The 21480-nt window shown below is 42.9% G+C and overlaps 1 protein-coding gene across 4 annotated transcripts in view; it reads right to left on the minus strand.

Moving 5' to 3' along the window:
• MAMLD1 (mastermind like domain containing 1) overlaps positions 1–21480 on the minus strand; it is a 467295-nt gene that overhangs the window by 143958 nt on the left and 301857 nt on the right. The window lies entirely within an intron of this gene.

The raw sequence follows: 21480 nt of genomic DNA on the forward strand, positions 1-21480 counted from the left end.
TTTCACGAACCAGTCCTGGGCAAGCAATATCTTCTGCCCCATCAATGACTGAAAAACTATTCTTGTTTTTCACTAAGGGGGTTTCTTCCTAGGCCAGGACCCTTTGCTGATGAAATGGATACTTTTATCTGCTTAGTATTGCTTAGCGATTTATCAGCAATTATTGATTCCCAAATTGTGGTTTCCTGGGGTTATGGGATGGATCAAATGCAGCATAACTTCCCCTATGGCTAGCTATCCATTTGCTGGAAGCTGTGGTCTCGGATGCAGACAATTCATTTGTCCCTTCCTGTTCAGAACTCTGAAAGTATGGGGTGCTACTTCCTGCTGGCTGGCAATTTGTGGTTTTCCAGTTTCCAGCCTCAGTCGCCGGAAGAAGACTACATCACTTCTGTTCCACACCATGTACTACGGATGGGATTTGCTTGGACTTCAAATATGCGCTTTTATAGGGAAGGGGATGAATCATATCACCCACTGGATCTTTTTCTTCCCCTAAGCTTATCCCCTTCTGCTCCTTGTCACTGAGGATTCCCATGGCCTGCTCTGAGACCATTTTTCTACGTGGGAGTATAGGAAACTGGTCTCTGAATTCCTGGCCAGAGGTCACAAGTGATATGTGAGCACATAATAATAAGAGGTGATAATTCTTTGGCATTTTATATACATTAGGGAAGACAGGTACTATGGAGATTTTTATTTTCATTTTTTACAGATGAAGTCCAGGTGGGTGAAATAATCTGCCCAGGGATGAGAGTCAAATGTCCTAACTCTAAATCTCCTACTCTATTTATTTATTATTCTAAGAGGCTAGATACACCTGGGATTTTGAATGATGGACCTCCCCAGTCAGGAACTCTGTGAGAAGGACATAGTACAATAAGAGTAGATGCCTAGGATAATCTAAGGTCATGTAAGCTGCCTTTTACATAGACTCACTCCTGTACAGCCAGTTTTATTACTATCTGGGTTTGATTTTAATCATCTCAAGAAACATTTGGGTTCACTGGCTTCTAATCATTTACACATCACATAGAGTTCCTTGTTGTGGTATAAAACAGAGAGCAGAATACCCTGTCCTTATGACTTAAAAAGGGCACCTAAATGGAGAGAGAATATATCTTGCCTTTTCCTTGGATTTCTTTTATCTAGTCTCTCCCCTTTAGTTTTGTGGAACTGGGAGCCCAAACTGAGTAAGTTTTTACTGAGAAGAGCAAAAAGCACCTCCTGCTGGGGGGCCTAGAGTCCAGCCTGAAAACTCTTGCCAACCGCCTCTGTCTACCTACCATGCCTACTACCACAGAGAGTAATTACGGTGAAGGAAATATGGCAGGTAAAGCAGCCAGAAGTTCCCAGATGACAGAACCTCCCCAAAAGAGTTAGTAATAAAACCCCTGTCTTAACTGTCTCTACACCAGTATCCAAAGGGCATAAAAACAAAAGGAGCTAGAGTTCATAACACAAGGAAGTAAATTTGACCTTATATGTATCACTGAGACTCAGTGCTGTGAAATGCATGACTAGAATTTGGCTCTGGATGTGTAAATCTTATGTGGAGGACAAATGAAAGAGGTGACAATGGTGGGGAGGGCATTTTATATGAAATAGGTATAACTTATGAAGAAATGTGACAACAAGAGGAGAGCAGAACGGTGGAAAGCATTTAGGGGAAGATCAGGGAAGGAAAGCGATTTTGTTACCAGAGTATACTACAAACCACCTAGCCAGAAAGAAGAAATAGATGAAGAGTTGTGCAATCCTGGGCTGATCAAAAGAGACGGAGCTTTGGGGAATAAGAATGTGGGTGTACAGGGACATCCTGTTGTACTCTGTCGTGGTCACATCTCATCACAGTGTAAGAAAGAGAGACCCTGAGAGACTAAAAAAATTCCAGAACAGAGCAACCAGAAGGGTGAAAGTCTTTGTATCAGTGGAAGAAACTGGTGGTGGTCAGCCTGGAAAAAGGAAGACTTGGTAGATACAAGATCTCTGTGGAAGAGGGATTAGGCTTATTCTGTTCAGCCCCAGACTGTAGAACTAGGTAGGGAGGAGTGGAAGATGCTACGAGGTGAATTTGGGCTGGATGTAAGAAAGACATTTCCCAGTCGAACAGAATGGAATGGATTTTCGCAGGGGGTGGTTTATTCTTCCTCACTGGAGGTGCTTCTGGGTAGGGTTCAGACTAGATGGCCACTGAAAATACCTTTCGCTCCTCAAATTGGAGCTCTGATCCTTGCCTCCTATTAAATGTTTATCTGGGTGGGGAATACTGTGGAATCCAAACTGGATTATCTCTTCATCTGTGCTGGTCAGGAGCGAATCCTCATTCTAGCTCTCTTTACTTCGGTGTCCTCTGTAAATTTCTATACTTTTCTACTGGTGATTTCCCAGAAACCAAGAATTGAGGAGCCAAAAAGGACCTTAGTAGTTAACTAGTTCAACTCTGACCTAGGGAAGAACATCCTCCATAATACCCCTGGCCAAGTAGTCTTACAGCCTCCCTCTAAAGGCCTCTAATGAGGGGGAATCTACTATGTCCTGAAACTGTCTATTCTACTTTGGGATTGTGGGAAAGGTTGTTTTGTGTGTGTGTTTGTTGTTGTTGTTTTTTTAAACTGATCAGAGAGGGCCAAGGTTTCTTGGCCATTGGGTCCGCTCTTCAAATGGCAGGTCAATTTTGTTGGATGGGCAGATGAAGTGGGCTGGCCCTTCCATGGGTAGCTGCAATCCTTCCCACTCTACCCTCTAGCCTAAATGGTTAGCATTGGGTTCTTTTCATCTTGAGCGCTAGTGTTCTTTCATCTGGGCAGACACTTTTACTCTAGCTTTGACACACATCTCTCCCTCTTTAATTACCTCAGGGCCTGAGGTTTACCACCTAGTCACTAAGAGGTGGAAGACATAAAGCCTCTCGTGTTGGATAGTGTTTTTTGTTTTTTTTTTTCCTGGTCCAGAGTAGTATTTCCTCAAGGAGGGAACCCACCTTTACTTATGGTGACCAGCCAGTTCCATTTCCCAATTTTCCATTGGGGTCTTATGCAAATGACTGGCTAAGGACAAAGGTTTTGGGGCAGCTTGTGCTCTGGGGCAAGTTCATTGTCTTTATTGGTCTTTTCATGGAAGCTATTCAAAAGCTTAGCCCCTTTCCAAGATGCAGAATGTTTCATTTACACATGAAAGGGCCTCTCTATTATATTTCATTGTTTCTGGCTTTGCCCCTTCAACTCTGCTGAAGTCTAAATGGGGCACATAAAGAAATTCTACAGAACCACCAGTGTTCCATTGAAATGGTACCTTTAACCAGGTGACTACAAATTTTTTCAGTCACAGATATTTGAACATGAAGACTACTCAATTCATTTCAAACAAATGGACCGGGAGGAGTGCAAATAGCCCTATTGGACCCTGGAGATGCAGGTTCAAATCCAAGCCCTGTGACTTACTAGCTGACAACATTTTTAATTTTTTGGTCTCAATTTCCTCAAATGTAAAATAAGAATCCTTGTGCTACCTGCCCCAAAGGGTTATGGGAAAGTACTCTGTAAGCCTTAAAACCCTAGCTGGAGGGGCACTGTCACTGAGAGGCAACAAGTTTCCAAAGAACAAGTACTGGTCCTGGAGTTTGCAGATATTACATTTAGAGAGCTGAAAGGGCCCTGAGTGGTCATCTGACTGGACCCTTTCATTTCATAGTTAAGAACACTGAACCCAGTAGAGCACTCGCCCGAAATCATGAATACAGTAAGCGGCAAAGCAAGGATCTGAATTCTGGTCATGATTTCAAATCCAGAAATCAGGAGATCAGGTTCTCACATTTGCTGGCTACAAAATCACGGGCAACTCACTTGATCTCTCAGGGCCTCAGATATTTTATCTCAAAAATAGAGATGAGAATAAAATTTGGCTGATATGCTCTTTAGAGTTGTCATGAGGAAAACATTTGTAAGCTTTCAGAGTGCTAGAGTTATTCTTTTTAATAAGCCGTTGCTGCCTATGCTTCTCTGAGAAGGCATCTAAGAAGATACCATGTCCGCTCCCGAATATACCTTCTCAGTGGGTGCTTACCCATGAGGCTGTGTAATCTGGTGGTTCCCCTCTTGACCCCAGTCCTGATGCCTCTGGACTGGGGCAAACTGTTCATGACTCTCCCTGGGTCCCCCGATTTCACTGATCACATGGACCCTGGCTTGGCTGTTAGCCTTCTTGGATCAAAAATGAAATTGTGCACTTTTGCCCAGGCACCTTCTCACCTGTAGGCCGGGTTATCTTTTCCTAATTACTGCAAGTGCAGAACTAGATGCTAACCCTTTCATCTTTCTAGCATTTGGGAAAACATGAGGGGAATCCCCAGAAAGTGAATTTTCTAGATAGCTAATACTTATCTTCCAGTGCCAAAATGTGAAAATGCACCACTTTTTTTTTTTTTTTTTTTTTTTTTTTTTTTTTTTTTTTTTTTACAAATTGAGATAGTATAGCTTTCTTGGGGGTGGGGAGGGTAGTCATTAAGAGCATCCATGATTTCACTGAGGTACGATTAATATCCAGCACAGTTCTGCAGCTGATCTTGACTTTGCCAACCTGTCTCCCTGGCAGGCTGTTCTTAGTTGTTCCTTCTTACTGATCCAGCAGTTGCCTCACTTCCCCCTTCAGCTGTTTCTAACATGCTGTGGGCTGGGAAAACAGAACATTCAGCTTGTTAGAAATCTATGCTAAATGAGAGTCAATAAGGCTCCGTGAGCAGCCTAGAGTCCTGGCTTTGGTCTGGGCTCTCTAGGGCAGCTCTGTCAGCTGCTCCAAGGCCTTTTCCCCTTACTTAGCAGAAGACTGGCTCATATAAATAGATGCTCGAGTTCTCCCCACAAGCCCCATTTTAGTTTTTCCACCCCGATGGATAAGCCACAGTAGCTAATAGTGGGACAGAAACTGCACCTGCCGGTACCAGTCCAGGGGGGCTTTGTTTGCCTGTGTTTCTGAAAGTATCTCAGGGTTTGGTTTCCTGTCAGGGTGCACTCAGCTCTGCACACCCACCAAATGCTCAGCTGTGTCTGGAAGCCGTGCTCTGGGGGGTGGGGGAACAAGGGCTTGCCTCCGGACTGGCTCTGGGATGTCAGTGGGCTACCTTCCTGGTATATAGCTTTTTCCTCACTTCGGGCCCGATCCAGGCAAGGCAAACTCCAGAAAGGCCCAGTAGGCCCTGACTCAGGCCCCGCCGCCCACCTGAAGCAGCAGCCGGAACGCTTCTCTCTTGGACTTGTTCTATAAAGTGTAAAACTGTCGAGGGGAACTCTCACCAAAATGTTACAGTGAATGCACGCAAATAATTTCTATCCTGTCCTTTCAGCAACACTCTGCTCGGGTCCTCAGGGGCTCAGATCATATTTCTAAGCTTTCTTCTACTCATCGTATTATTGGACTGACAGAGGCCTTAATTAATTCTCTGTTGACTAATGGTTTTCTGGGGCACAGTGTGTGGGGGCTGAGGGAGGAGGTTCCCTCTCAATATAGAGTTTGAGCCAGTGGGTAGGATTTGACTTTCCTGCTTGCTTTCTGTAAAGCAATAACAACAACGTCAATGACAACCAGAGCAATGACAGCACCGGCGGCGGGCGGGCAGCAGCAGCAACCGCCACCACACCGCCACGCCACCATGCCACCACGCCACTAAAACCGAGTCACAGAATGATGTCCCTCGTTAAGGAGGGCATTCCGGCCTGCACCCAGGGTTAGAGGCAGACGAAGAAAAACATTTGCCGGAGGGGCTTCGGAGCTCCATTTGGGAAGTTTAGGAAGGCCGGGGTCCTAGCATTTTGTTCCCCATGTTTGCTGGGAATTTAGTGGGAGAAGGGTACGACCCCCGCAGGGGCTCCAACAGCTGAACTCACACTTCAGGCATTCTCTGGGCGGGGGAAGGGCAGCATTCTTCACATCTTCCTTTTCTTGTTTGAATGCAGGCTTTCTTTCCCTCGGTCTCTGCCTTTGCCTCTGTCTCTCTCTCTCTGTCTCTTTCTAGCTCTCTCTGTCTCTTTCTCTGTTTCTGTGTGTGTGTATGTGTGTGTGTGTGTGTGTGTGTGTGTGTGTGTGTGTGTACACACATGTACCCATGTACCTCTGTCTCTCTGTCTCTGTCTCTTTCTTTTTCTGTCTTTGTGACTCTCTCTGCTTTGTGTCTGTCTCCATCTCTTTCTGTCTGTGTCTCTGTTTCTTTCTCTCTCTGTGTGCCTGTCTCTGTTTCTGTGTGTGTGTGTGTGTGTGTGTGTGTGTGTGTGTGTGTGTGTGTGTGTCTTTCTGCCTTTGTCTCTGTCTCTCGGTCTCTCTCTCATTCACACAGACATATACACTATTATTCTAGAAGGGCTGGAATTCTAGGAAGCTATGGAAGTATGTATTGCCTTTTTTTTTTTTTTAAATAATTCAATGGCAGCTTGTCTAAAAATTACAGGGCATTAAATTCATGCTAGCTCAGTTTTCTATGGTACTTTACAAGCTATTTCCTCACAAAAATTATATTGAAGTCAATAGGGCAAGCATTACTAGCAACATTTCACAGATAAGGAAACTGAGTCCCAGTGAAGTTCAAGGACTTGTAGTCCCACAGCCACAATGAGGAGAGCCCAAGCTCAAATCGGGACCTTCTGATACTAAGGCCAAGGCTCTTAGATGTTCTATTTTCACTCTCACTGCAATGAATTCTTGGTAGCCTCAAGCACATCATTCCCAGAATACTTTGTTTTTAGTCTCTTTTCCAAAATCTCTTCTTTATATTAAACTTATTTATTGTCTTGTCTTTTTCTTTTATTAGATTGTAAATTCCTTGAGGGAAAGGATGATGTCTGCTTCAGGACCTAGAAGTTGTAGGTTTGCTGAATAAATGAATTTTTGGGATGGAACCCAAGAGGACCTCTATGAAAGCATCTTAAAACAAATGGGAAGCTGGGAAAGAAAAACATGGATGTAGCTAAATTCCTACAGGAACACCTATAATGACCATAGGAGTCTAGGTGCTTGGAAGGAGTGATATTTAACTTTCCTTTAAGTCATTATATTTAGAGCTACTGGGGGGTGAGTGGGGGGAGACAGCCTGTGAGGGGGGGAGGAGAAGCAGGCCCTGAAGGCCTTAGGTTGGTTCACTGTTGAAGGTAACTAGCTATATCTACCATATGCACCTCTTCTCTTTCCCCTGATTGAAGTCTCTTCCTTTTCTTTTCCCCTTCTTCTTTCTTTCCCATCTGTGTTTCTGGGGTATTTATGGGTATTTCTCATTGCTTGATTTCCTAAGCAGCATACTCGCGGGGAGGGGGAATGAACAAAGCGGCTAGATTCTGGATTAGAATCTTAAATTCAACTGTGGACTGAAAAATTGAGTTGGCCTCCATGTTATTTCACTTTGTTTTTATATCCCATATTGAAGAGATTCTTTGAGCAGACTCCTCACTCCACCCCAAAGTGAAATTAGCAATGCTCACTTCCATTTAACATCGCCAAATGAAATGGACAAGCGATGACTTCTTTCCACTGATTCCCAGGGGAATAAAAGTCCGGCTATTTAGCAAGCTACTGGCCGTCTAAGCAATGAGGAATCGCTTCAATTTAATTGGGACGATGGAAAGGATGCTGCATTTGTGGCCAGAGAATTTGGGTTCAAATCTCAGCTGTCCTTGTGAGAAAATCAGTCATTTGCTTAATTCTTTTAGACTTCAGTTTTTCCACCTGTCAAGTAAAGATCAGACCTCTAAAGTCCCTTCCCACCTAAAATCTCTGGCCTATGGTCCATCTCATGGCCTTAGAGGAAGGACAATACTCCTGAAGTCAGGGCTCCTAAGCTAAGCTCTACTGATCGGGGAGTACGGGAAGCCTCAGGTTTGGGTTTGGAATTCCAAAACTGGAAGGGGTCATGGAAAGGAAGATCCAGAAGGAAGGTCTCCAGAAAGGAAGAGCTGGACTTTTCAAACAAGGTAGCCTCTTAATTGACAGCAGTTGAGAATTTCTAACTTTCTCTTCTTCACCATCCTGTTGCTACCTTGTCATGATTATAACATACAGGAGATTTTCTGAGTAAGAGGGTCTGGTGACTAATGGTGCAAACATCTAAGTTTTAAAATAAGATAATAGAGAGGAGTGCTGAATAAGTCAAAAAAGTTAAATCATGTAATGATTTTGGAACCAATATTGAAAAGGTCTCCAAGTCTATATGGTCTGATTTCCTTATTTTAGAGGAGGGAACTGAAGCATGGAGAGGGAGAGGGAGTTGGCCAGAGTCACAGAGCAAGTATGTTTGGGGTTGGGCATGATCTTCCCAGGATACCGTGTTGCTCCCGTATGCTTAAGAGCGCTATGTAAGACGCTCCAAAACTTGAGTCTTAAATAAGCAAATGTAAAAAGTGGCTCAGTAGGGTAGGAGACACTTGGGAACATTCCTTCCTTTGGATATAACTGGGCCCCAGCTGGTCCTTCTATTCTCCAACCCTCCCCTCCACCCCCAATTTGTAACAGGGTGGTAAAGGAAACAGTAAGCATCAATATTAACATGACTTTTGAGCGGTGAGACCCTGCCTTCTCCTTAATTTGAACAGCGTCACTGGATGGCTGAGCTGCCTATCAGTATCAGGTCAATAAGCTTAGCATGACAACCATTTAAAATCAATGCTGTCTGGTTTATAGCTGATGGACAGCTCAGTTAGCCAGTGATATTGGTGGAAGGAGAAGGAGGGGCCTCTTCATATAAATAGCTATCTCCAGGGCTCTATGAACAGACAATTCCTGTAAATGGCCCTATATTTTCCAAATTTCCCCTCTGTCTCCCTTGCATATAAGGGAATATTTCCTCTGCCAGCTAAAGCCAATGACAGAATTCTGTCTACTGGACAAGCTCAAATCTTTCTTCTCAAACTAACAGAATCTAATCTAAAGGGACTCTGTCCTGGGCCTTCTCATCTGCCATAATAAATTCTCATTAGGATTCAGATCCTATTTATGGCAATCCAGTCACAAGTGCTTTCTTAGAGTGGCATTATGACTACAGTATAGGGCCTGGAGTCAGAAATCCTGGCTTTGAATCTCACTTCTGATGCTCAGTAGCTGTGCTACCATAAATGAATCTAAGAATGGCACATATGAGCCAAGAATCAGAGATCTAGAATCTGTTAAAGAGAACATTTTGCCCAATCCCCTCATTTTACAAACAAGGAAACTGAGGCCCAAGGCAGTTAAGCGGTCTGCCCAAAGTTACCCAGATGACACATATCTAATTTAAGAGGTACCAGCTTCTGACTCTAGAACCCCTTCTCTTTCCACTATACCACATGCCTCCCTCAATTTCTTCATCTATAGAACCAGGATTCCAATAGCTACACCATCTAACGCTCAAAGCTGTTGTGAGGTCTCCAATGAGATATCTATAAAAATCCTTTATAAACCTTAAAGACTTGGATAAAAGCCCATCATTATTATTCACTGAGATTTCCAGATAAACAAAACTGTGTTTCTCCTTACCAGATCACCACAGACCAAACCAATCAGTAGCCTTGTTATTTTGTCTCTCTTTCTAGCTTGCTATCCTGCTCCGTGGTAAGAAATCTGCTTTGATCACTGTTTCCCCAAATCACGGAATTCTCATGACCAATCTGGTGGTTTCCAATTGCCTATAGGATCAACTTGAGACTCTTCGGCCTAGCATTTGAACTCTTCCGTAATCCTAGCTTCCCAGCTTTGTTTCACATTACCTGCTCTTTCCCTTGCCTCCACCTTCCAAAGATTCCATATTCCAGATAAACTGGACTCTGGAGTCATGGGTTCAGATCCCACTCTAAAAGCTTGGGCATTAGAAGTCTCCTTGGGCAGCTCGATTACTTTCCTAAGTTTACTCTTAGGTAAAACTATATTCGATCTTATGTAAAAGATGGCCAGCCTTCGAGGTCCCTCCTGGCTCTAATGACTCTTTCAGACTTTACCTATCTTTGACCTACCATCTTGTTCTTCCATTCATTTGGAGAGGCTTGCGTTCTCCCTGCCTCCCTTTGTCTATTAAAATCTTTCTGTTCCTTAAGACCTCGGGGAAGTCTTCCACCCTCAAATATTTCCGGAACCCTTTCATTGGACCTCTTACCAGGACAATCCACGTTGTATTATACTCCTGTCTATATATCTTGTTTCCTCCCTGTCCCCCCCCCGGCAAACGGAAAGCTCCTTGAGGACGGGGACCGTCATTTGCCATCCTCATCATCCTCAGGGCTCAGTCCAGAAGTGTGCTCATGGTAGGGGTTTGAGAAATGTTTGTTGAATTTGTAACTACGACCTGCGTTCTGATGATAGAGACAGACATGTGCATAAAGGAGATCAGAGGATTTAGAGCTGGAAGAGGCCTTATGAAAGAATGTATTTGAGTTGGCCCCAAGAGAAGAATTCTGTCCCAACTTGAAGGTATTTTCACATAATATTCCAAATATCTGTCTCAGACTTGGGTTCAGTTTAGAATGCAGATGGTTTTAACTGGTTGACCAAAGAAGAGGAAGTTTGGGGAGGCTGTGGTGGAGACTGTATGTGTATGTGTGTGTGTGTATGTGTGTGAGATTGGGAGTTCAAACAACTGGCAGATCTTCTAGGCTGCTGCTGACTGCTTGGTTTCCTGAGGGGGGCAACTTGAGTCTCTAGATTCCTCTGTTGGCTTTTTTATTGTGCTTTTGGATCTTTCAGCCTCTGCTAGGTCAGTCCCTGGTACTGGGACTCCAAATCACCCCTGACAAAGCCTGGAGTCATTGAAGAGGTCTGGGTGGCCCTCTGCATTCCACAATGATGACATACTGACCCAGAAATACAGTAGAAACTCATTCGAACACTGGGGTCGAGGATGAGAAATGCTTTCCAGACCAGTAAGAGAACTGTCCTTTGCATCTCTAGGCATACAGCGGTTATGGGAGTAGGGAAGAATGCCGGTTATAGTTGTCTATTAGGCAATAGGCAATGGTGAGAGCACTCGATTTATTTTGGGAATTCCTGGGTACATACATATCTTAGTTCTGCTATTTACCGTGTGTGTGGCGATGGGCAAAGCACCTTCTTTGTTTCGTTCTCCATCAGACCCCTTATGGGTTAGATAATAGGATGGCTAAGGTACCTTCCACCTCGAAATCTTATAAGACTCTCCCACGTTAAACCCTGGAACCTCTAGCAAACAACAACCCCCACCTGAAATATACTTCTTCCCTCCCCACCCTATCCTAAACACCCAGGCCATTCTCATCGTCCCCTACTTGAAACACATGAACCAGGGACCCTCAGGGATAAAAGGGAAAATTCTTTGCTCTGGGAAAAGGAAAGACCAAACTTAACTATTTTGCTTGCTCTAGTCTTAGGGATTCTAATGTATACAACCAATGTATTTAATAAAAACATCTGTCACTGATGATGGGATTTGAACTATTACTCGATCCATGGTGTTTGTGGTAGTAAAATACCAGTTGCTTAATAACAAACTACCCCTTACATGAACATTGTGGAATATTATTGTTCTGTAAGAAATGACCAGAAAGATGATTTCAGAAAGGCCTGGAGAGACTGACATGAACTGATGCTGAGTGAAATGAGCAGGACCAGGAGATCATTATATACTTCAACAACAATACTGTATGAGGAGGTATTCTGATGGACGTGGCCCTCTTCAACAATGAGATGAACCAAATCAGTTCCGATAGAGCAGTAATGAACTGAACCAGCTACACCCAGCAAAAGAACTCTGGGAGACGATTATGAACCACTACAGAGAATTCCCAATCCCTCTAATTTTGTCCACCTGCAGTTTGGATTTCCTTCACAGGCTAATTGTACACTATTTCAAAGTCCGATTCTTTTTGTTCATCAAAACTACTGTTTGGACACGTATACATATATTGTATTTAATTTATACTTTAACATATTTAACATGTATTGGTCAACCTGCCATCTGGGAGAAGGGGTGGGGGAAGGAGGGGAAACATTGGAACAAAAGGTTTGGCAATTGTCAATGTTGTAAAATTACCCATGCATATATCTGGTAAATAAAAACTATTAAATAAAAAACATTAACAAACTACCCCTGACTCCACTTTCTCCTCCCTGTCTTTCTCAACCCTCTCTCTCCCACATCCCATCTGTCTACCCCTTTCATTGTGCCCTCTGGAATTCTTATCCTATAATTAAAAAAACTTTCCCTTTATTTTGGACCCTTCTTCTCAGGCTCCTTGAATCTTCTTACACAAAAAGAGAACCGGCTTCCTCCATGTGACAGAGAATTCCCTGGCCATTTTCTCAAGCACTGACTGTCTGTTGTCTCATACCTCGTCACACAGGTCTTGGGATGGGAATAGGAATATTCCTTGCTCCCTTACCGATGCTTTGAGACTCTCCTTTTGTTTTTATCACTTAGCAAACTCTCATCCTTTGAAAGATATTCTATCAAAGTTGAACACCTAAACTATATCACGGTGGCTATTATCTACTCTTCAACTTTTTACATTAGCAACTTCATCCTTCGGGTTAATGCTCCCTAATTTTAACCTTTTCCAATACCATGGCTTGCTTTTCCACTCTATCTCAGCCATAAACTTCGGAATAGTCACAGCCTAGAGCTCACCATCACCCACAGGTCCTTAATCTCTTTCTCTGTCTGTGTCTCTCTCTCTTTGTCTCTCTTTCTCTGTTACAAGGGCATTCTAGTGAAGTCTATGGCCCTCTTATCAAAATCAGATTTTAAAATAATTGAAGATGCTCAATTTCTGGTAGAAGTTAGTGAAAATCAGACTTCTTTTTTAGCCATCCTGGTTGATGGATCCTCTGAAATCTATCACAATCTCGATCTCCTAGCATTCCATCTCTCTCTTTGCCTTCTGTATCTTGAAATCAGTTTTTTATCCTCAGCACAATCTCCACCTCCAGTCCTTTCTTCACCCATACACTCTACCCTAACTTGATTTTCTTCTCTTTCCGCTCTCCAGCTTAATTCTTGTCCTGTCACCAGTTGGGCCTTTCCAAAGCCCAAGCCTGGATCAACACTACCATATCACTCATTTGCTTCCATTCATAAAAAAGGAACTGGGGGAGTCATACAAGGGAGCTGCCCCCTTGCACTACAAATTTCTGCTATCTAATCTCAAATGGCTTATTGAAACTTGCTTCCACAAATCAGTTCCTCTACTTCTCCCTGAGTCCCTCTCATACCTGCCACAGCTGCTGATTCTGTTTTTTCCCTTGTACTTTATACCCTTCTCTTCCCATTAGCCTCTGAGCTGAAGACTTCTCCTCCTATTTTATTGAGTAAACGGAAACCACTCATCACGATCTCTTTCGTTCCCCCTTCTCTTTGTTTCAGCCCCTCTGGTTTAGCCTCTTCTCTTTTATTCCAGGCTCTCTCTTAGAGGAGGCCTCTCTCTTTGCCAAGGCCCACATCCTTTTACGTGCTCTCGATTCCTGCCCTTCATTATCTCCCTCCTTTGTAATCTGTCATTTTTTTTCTTATCTAATAGTTCCCTCAAACATGCCTAAATCTCTCCCTTCCTTGAACAAAAACCAAACCCAAACCAAATTTCACTAGACTCCATAATACCTCAAGCTGTCAACTTCTATCTCTTCCCCTTCCTAGCCAAAGCACTCAAAAAACCTGTCAATTCTTGTTGCTTTTTCTTCTTCTCCTCTCATATCTCATAATTTGGCTTCTGACCTCAACTCGATTGAAACGTCGCCCTCCAAAGTGATCAAAAATCTTGTCATTGACAAATATGCCAATCTTTTCTCATACTTCATTCTCCTTGACCTCTCTGCTTGCATTGGCCACCTTTTGCCCTGCGTTTTTGTGATTGTTCTCTCTTACTTCTCCTCCCAGCTGACTGCTTGTTCTCAGTCTCCTTTGCTAGCTCACTCTCCAGATTTTTATTGTCCCTCAAGTCTCTGTCCTATTGCCTCTAGGATAAAATCTCAGCTGCTCTGTCGGGCTTTTGATGCCTTTCTCAACCTACTGTTCCAGTCTCATTATATAATGGCTCCTCTCTGGATTGCCCATTGTACTCCCTGCACTCTATGGAATAACCAAACTGGTTTTCTCGCTATTCTTTGCACACGGCAGCCTATGTCGCATCATCACGTCTTTGCACCGGCTGTCCCCCACGCCTAGAACGTATTTCCCTTCTCATTGTCATCTTCTCAAATCTCTCACTTCCTTCCGAACAAGACTCGGCTCAAGCTTCATTTTTTGCACGAAGCCTCCCTCTCCTGATCCTGACAACTGAGCTTTCACTCAACCACCTCCTATTTAGTCTATATATACTCTAGAGAAAGTTATATATGTATGTGTTATCTTCCCCGATAGACCGGAAGCTCCTGTGAGAACAAGGACTGGTTCATTTTTGTCTTTAACAGCTAGTTTACAGTAGGCACTTGATAAGCACTTGTCAACTGCCTCACTTTGGGCATGATTTCCTGAAAAAGATCCAGAAATTCTGGCCAACCTCTCTTTGGAAACATGACCAAATCAATGTTTAGAGTGTTCTCACTGTGGGAAATTGAGGCCGGGATCACTGGCCTCATTGAGAGTCTTGAGCAGAACTCTCTTATGCTTGGAGAGTCTCCTCCAAAAAGACAATTATGGAGCTCGAGGGAACAGCTCCGAGCTGTTCGGATATATCCAAGATAGCTGAATGATGTCCTAACTCCCCCGACTCCCCAACTGAGATAGTGCTTTCCCAGGCAGCAAACCCAACCCTAGTTGCTTAAGTGTTTGAGTCCATTAAAGAATCATGGAAGGGTAGAATCTGGCTGACCCTAGAGATTGAGTCTGATCTTCTCATTTTAGAGGTGAGAAAATTAAGACCCAAAGAAGTTCAATCCCTCGACCAAGGCCACTCATTGATTTGGGGACAATGGAGAAGGAAGATTGGATCTAATGTCCAAATCTCCAGAATTAAAGTCTGGTGCCTTTCCACAAATGGATTCTATGGGAGAAAAAAGGAGTGACTAAAATTTCATTCATCTGGGCATCTGCTACCTGGGGACGCAAAGGCAAATGGATTCCTTGAAGGAGTCTCTAATGTTTCATTTTTCAGCTTATTTCATAGATATGGAAATTGAGGCACCTGAAGGTCCCTTACTGCCTCCGGTCCTGTAGCAAACTGATGGTGAAATGGAAAGAGAATCTGGAATCCAGGTCTCTGAGTCTGCCTGTTGGTGATAAACCCAGAACAAGGTGTTCTATGCCCCAGATTCCTATTTTTTTTTCTGAATGAGCTCACTAAAACCCAGAAGAGTTGAGTCTCAAACCCTTTAAATGCAACTTAATACCGTGTCACTGGGGCTGTCTGAAAAAATGGATACAGTTTTCCCTCTGAAGACTTGAAACTTTTTCCCTGCCCTTAAACTCTCTGTGGGGTTGAAGACAATACAGGTAGTTTAAAAGGTTTACTTGAGTTGTTATGAAATGAAATCTAATCCCTGAGATGGCAGGGCAGCCCAAAGGGAGGCCAGGGTGTGCAGGCGCATGTGCACGTCCACGCGCATCCATGCACCCACCGACACACACGTTGGCCTGGTGGGAGGTTTTATTGGTTTTTGCTTTGTGAGGACTGGCTGTGAGCCCACACATTTCTTGAATACACAATAGGGAGCTGGGCAAGACTGCAGAAATAAATTTTATTAACACACAATCACTGCGGCACCAGATAGAATACTCTTCTCTGGCAGACCCTTCTTTGTGCCAGGCCAGGTCAATTAGTAGACTAATGCAGACCAGGTCTGATTTTTAAAGGGTTTAATTAAAGTTTTGATACAATGCACATGTAAAACACCAATCTGTCTTTTAAGGATATGTATTAGCTAGAAATTGATTTTAGCTTAGGTCCTAATTTATAGCCTTTCCCCTCTAATAAGTGTAATTCCTTAGAAGATATTAAAGGCTCCTATCCCCTTTGCTCCCTCACCATAATTTAACAAATAAACAGAGCCACAATTGCACACATCACTCAGTTGCTAATGTTGCATAGGTCCCTGTGGTCTGGGGAATTGAGTTCAAATTCCTGAGGCCCTCTGGCTCCCATCAACCTTTCCAGTCTCATGTCCCACGATTGTCCTCGATGCATCTTGTGCTCCAGCCATTCTGGCCTGCTGGCCATTCCTCCTACTTGTTGCCTTCTCTCCCAGCCAGAAATGCTTTTCCACATACATGGACCATTGCAATACTACTTATTCTAAGTCCGGCTCACCTATACGCTACTTCCTTTGTGACACATTCTGTCATCTCCCTACCTGACATGGTCGTTCTCCTCTTTGAACTTTGCGTTATCTGTCTCATATTATAATAATAACAATAATGATTATGTTGCTAATTATATTTTGTCTCTATTTCTGATCTCTCCATTTTTATTATAATAATAACAATGATGATTATGCTGCTAATTATATTTTGTCTCTATTTCTGATCTCTCCATTTGAGCGTATGTTCCTTATAGGCAGGGACCATGTCTTGTTCTCTGGATTCCCCATAGTAATTAGCACAGGATTTGGCACAGAGTAGGCTTTCAACTTGTTCAAATGAATCGTTTCTAAGCTACAAAGGCCAGGAGCAAAAGACCACTCCTTTTCTTTTTCATTTACCAACAAAATCTTTTAAAGTTGTCATTGAGAGATATAATGGCAATAAGATGCGGCCAGAAAACATTAATTCTGCTATAAAAAATGCTTAGTATCTGAGATCTTGGGTTCAAATTCCGCCTCTGTTAATGTCAGTGTGAATTTGGGTAAGTTATTTAATATCTTTGGGCCTCAGTCACCTTGTGTGTAAGATGCCATGTCTAATAGAGAGGACTTCCGAGGTCCTTTTCAAAGGCAAAAACTGGGACTGTGTGATCTCTTAGAAGAGAAACAATAGGGTATGAAGGACATGAGCTAGATTTGCAGTTGAGAAGATCTGGATTCAAATGCTAGCTCTATCTCTTATTAGTAGGCAAATAACTTGACCTTTTTCAGTCTCAGCTTTCTCCCTTGTCAAATGTTTGGATTTAAAGATGTTTAAGATTTTGCCTAGTTCTGGATCTAGGATCCCATTATCTTGCAGACAGCAGAGTTAGATTTTCTGCCTCGACATTTCAAAATGTAACATATTTTGGCTGATATTCACCCAGCTCCTTCTTCCAAAGGACAATGGATTATTAACTACATTATGGTATTAGTGTAATTCTCCAGAGAACATAGGCCAGGGAAGGGAGGGCTTCATGGCTGCCCTCCTCCATCTTTCTGGCTGCCATTCATTTGTTCATTCAGAACATTCATTAAACACCTACATATTGTAAGGCCCTAAGCTAAGCCCACAGTTTCTATGCCAGAGCACAGAGTTTACATTCTATTGGGGAGGGCATTGGTAAAACCAATGGTAAACCCCTAAGTATATTAAAAAGTAAGGGGTGTTAGAAAATGCTCTGGGCAGACTGGAGGAGAGAGAATACTTTCAGCTAAACAGCTCCCAGAAGGCTCTGCAGAAGAGTTGATACTTGGGCCTTAAAGGAAGAGGGGGATTCTGGAAGTCTCTGTTACCCATATTAAGTAAAATGGTAAATTCCAGACTCAAGGGCAGTTAGGATTAGCAGCCAGATCTGTTAGGCTCCTCTCTGTTGAATCCCAGGACCATAGCTCGGAATCTGCTTACCCCGCCCTCCATGTCCCCCGCTTCCCAGCCCTGCCACAGATACATGTGCAAGGTCCTGAGGGTGATACCGAGATGAATAAGGCACAGTCCTTGACTCATAGAACTTGCAGTCTTGTAAGGGAGATAACACAGGGACACAGATAGCGCCCCTGTGATACAAAATAAATGTGATAAGTATGAAAGACAACTACAAAACCCAGAAATTCTCATGGAATGAAAGGTCATTTCTGACTGGGGAGACCTGTTAGGTTCCTAGATACTGAAACTCAATCTGCCTACATGAAAACCTTGCTTTTCACGTCCCCTTTGGCCTGTGTGTTCCTCCCACACTTAAGACTCGGTTCTCTTTGCTGGATCTATAGTACTTTTGCATCTTTCTAGAATTTTAGAGCTGAACTTGAGAGGGATCATTTTGCCCCATCCCCTCATTTTATAGATGGGGAAACTGAGGCCCAGAAAGGGAAAACGACTTGCCCTAGATAACACAGCAAGGAACTGGCAAAGCCTGAACTCGAATTTGGGCCTTTGAAATACCCATCCAGTAGTCTTCTTATAATATTTGAGTTCTCTGTGAGAAGAGAGAAGCTCTAGATCCAGCAGCTCACTCCATTCTGTTGTCATCCAAGAGTCAAATGACATGGCGGAAGCTATGGATGAGGGAGAAATGAATGCACTGGTCTGTCCCATTCAAGAACATGCTAAAAAAGGTCAGCATGCAAGTGATCCAACAGAATTCAAAGCATTTCAATTTCAGTGCTTTACTCCTGATGCCCAAAAAATCTCATTGAGGGAAAGGGAAAGCAGGCCATGAATCAGTGTTGATGACCTAAGAATAGTGCAAACAAAACCCATTTTCATTACAATTTTATGATTATAATCTAGATAGTTGCACGGAAAGGCCTGCCAGAGTGAAATGCCACTCCATTCATTATGAGACCCGATTTGGAGCTGAGGAGTTCCACCTTGTCTCTCTGAAAGGGAAGAAACCCAGCAAGGATGTTACAGCACCAGGAGCATCCTGCACTCTTCCAACACTTCTAGGTCAGGATCAATGAAGGGGGTTTCCCGACCAATGCTGTCTGTCTTTAGTTGAAGCTCATTGCAATCCCTCCTCCTTTTCTCCCCGCTTCTTTACTCCTCAGGAATACCATCCTCAGTAATGAATGATATGGGATCAATGAGACTTCACTACAGGCTTCCCCTTGTTTTCTGATCCCAGGACTAAACCATTGTTCTGGTGGCAACTTTAGCATCAAAGGCAGGAAGGGAGAGCTGATCACTGAAGGTGAACACTATGCTATATCCAAAGTAAGGAACTCTTTTGAGCCTCCTGAGGGTGGGTTCTAATACAGAGCTTTCTTCATACTCAGGGTTTAAACAAAAAGCACCAGGGATTCTTATCTATGTATGCTGACTTAAGTCTAGCAATAACTTTATTTTTGCTCTTCCTTTAAGGCTCAGCTTAGGTATCATCCCTCCATGAATTCTCCCCTGATATCCTCAGCCAGAATGTGCTGAAGTCAGCTTGAATCAGTTCACAAGAACTGATTGTTATTATTATTTTTTTTGCTGAAGCAATTGGGGTTAAATGACTTGCCCATGGTCATACAGCTAGGAAGTGTTAAGTGTCTGAGGTCGCATTTGAACTCAGGTCCTCCTGACTTCAGGGCTGGTGCTCTATCTACTGCACCACCTAGCTGTCCCGGATTATTAAATTTTAAGCGTCCTCATTTATAACTCAGAAATCAGCAAATACTACAAATCTGGGCTTGATTTATTGTTTTGCTGAGTAGACTTCAGAAAGTTATGAAGAAAATACAACTAATATAAATTAAACTGAAAAGAGCTACTTGTTAAACATTTACCAGCAGACCTCTCCCTTCAGTAGAAAATGTTCTTTTCTTCCTCCAGTTTCATAGCTTCTTTCCTTTGCCCCTGTCACATCTTATAAATGATTTTTCTGTATTTCTATTCTGTTTTCTTCATGCCATAGTAGAATTTAACCTTCTAGAGGGTAGAAACCATGTAAATTTTCATCTTTCCATCACTAATGTCCAGTACAATATCTGGCATACAGTAAGCACTTAGTAAATGCTTGTTGAGTTGAATTGAGAATTTACCCAGTACCAGAAAAGGTAAACACATAACAAAAGTGCCCACAGTCTCTGTTCTTCTTTGGTCCCTGCTGTTCCCCTGTCCCAAGGGACTGAGGATTTTCTTAGTTTTTAGCTATATTGTATTCTAGATCTTTCTTTTAATACATCATACCACTTTCATTATAACATCACCATCAGCCATAATACTCCTAAGTCTGCTATTCAAGGATGTCAGCTTCGGTTAAAAAAAAAAGCTGTTCTAAACTCAGAGAGAAGTCGGAAAACTCCCACCTACAATGAATAGCCATCCCCAAGTGGGACTTAAGCTACAGAGTAGCGGAGCAGAAAGGAGGGTATGGATGCGAGATGTAGAGGTGGAATCTATATTTGGCAGTCTCTTGGTTGGGGCAGGAGTGGAAGGGGGGGAAGAATGCAAAGAGACAAATATGGCTCCAAAGTCAGGGCCTGGATGAATAATTGTTTCATTAACAGAAATAGGTGAGCTGGGAAGAAGGACACATTGAGAGGGAAAGATGTCCAGTTCAGTTTTGGACATGTTGAGCCTAAGATGCCAAGGGAACATCAAGGTGAAGATGTAGAGCAGGCAGTTAGAGAGAGGAGGCTGCAGCTCAAGGCAGACATTAGAAATGGAGATGGAGACTGAGGATTCCTTGGTGTAGAGATGTCATCATGGAATGATGAGATCACTCGTTTTGTCCAACATTAAAAAAAAAAAGATGTGGGCCTAAGATAGAGCCTTAGGGGTTACTGGTGCTTAGTGGACAGGTGGAGGACAATGATTCTGCAAGGAAGCCCAGAGACTGGGAATATAGGTAGGAGAACCAGTAAAAGTGTCATGGAATCCAAGAGAGGAGAGAGTAGATAGGAAGAGGAAGTAGTCAACAGTACCAGATCCTGCAGAAATGCTAAGAAGGATGAGGGACGACAAAAGACCATCAGATTTCATGATCCGAAGGTCACTGGTGACCTTTGATGGGATAAATTCAATAGAACCAAGAGGTAAGAAGCTAGATATAAGGGGTTGAGGGTTATGTGAGCATTGAGAGAGGGGATGATGAAGAAGTGGGATGTGTGTGTGTGTGTGTGTGTGTGTGTGTGTGTGTGTGTGTACATACACAAGTATATGCAAACACATTTTAGGTATTCTATGTGCACATATATACATATATATGTATGTATACACAAATATGTATATTCATGTATGTAGGGAAGGGTGTTTTTTAGGATAGGGGAGACCTGAGCACATATACTTTGACCACATTGCTGCTCAGTGGGAATTTAAAAATGCCAAATCTGTACTGTTTCCTTGTGCTTCAAACCTTGTTTGAATTTTCCAGTTTGGCCCAATGCCATCAACTCTGACTTTCATCCTACCCTTGTTATTCATATTAATAACCAGAATTTAGAAAACGTTTTAAAATTTGCAAAATGTCTCATATTAATTATAATCACTCGATTCGTACAAGATCTTTGTAAAGGAAGCACTACAAGCATTTAATCAAAAGAGAGCAAAAAAGAATTCTATTTGGCCGAAGAAGGAAACAACATTGGGAAAACTCATTATTCTGCAAGATTGAATTAGCCTTAATCTTTACATCTCATCCTTCTGATTGAGCCCTCTGATTGGAGACCATGGCCTCCAGTACCTCCATTTAAGGAAAGGACTCAGCACAGCCTTCTCTCCTTTTCCTACCAGCCACACTGTTT

The sequence above is a fragment of the Sminthopsis crassicaudata genome, chromosome X (assembly GCF_048593235.1).
Source record: "Sminthopsis crassicaudata isolate SCR6 chromosome X, ASM4859323v1, whole genome shotgun sequence".
In the NCBI taxonomy this organism is placed as follows: Eukaryota; Metazoa; Chordata; class Mammalia; order Dasyuromorphia; family Dasyuridae; genus Sminthopsis; species Sminthopsis crassicaudata.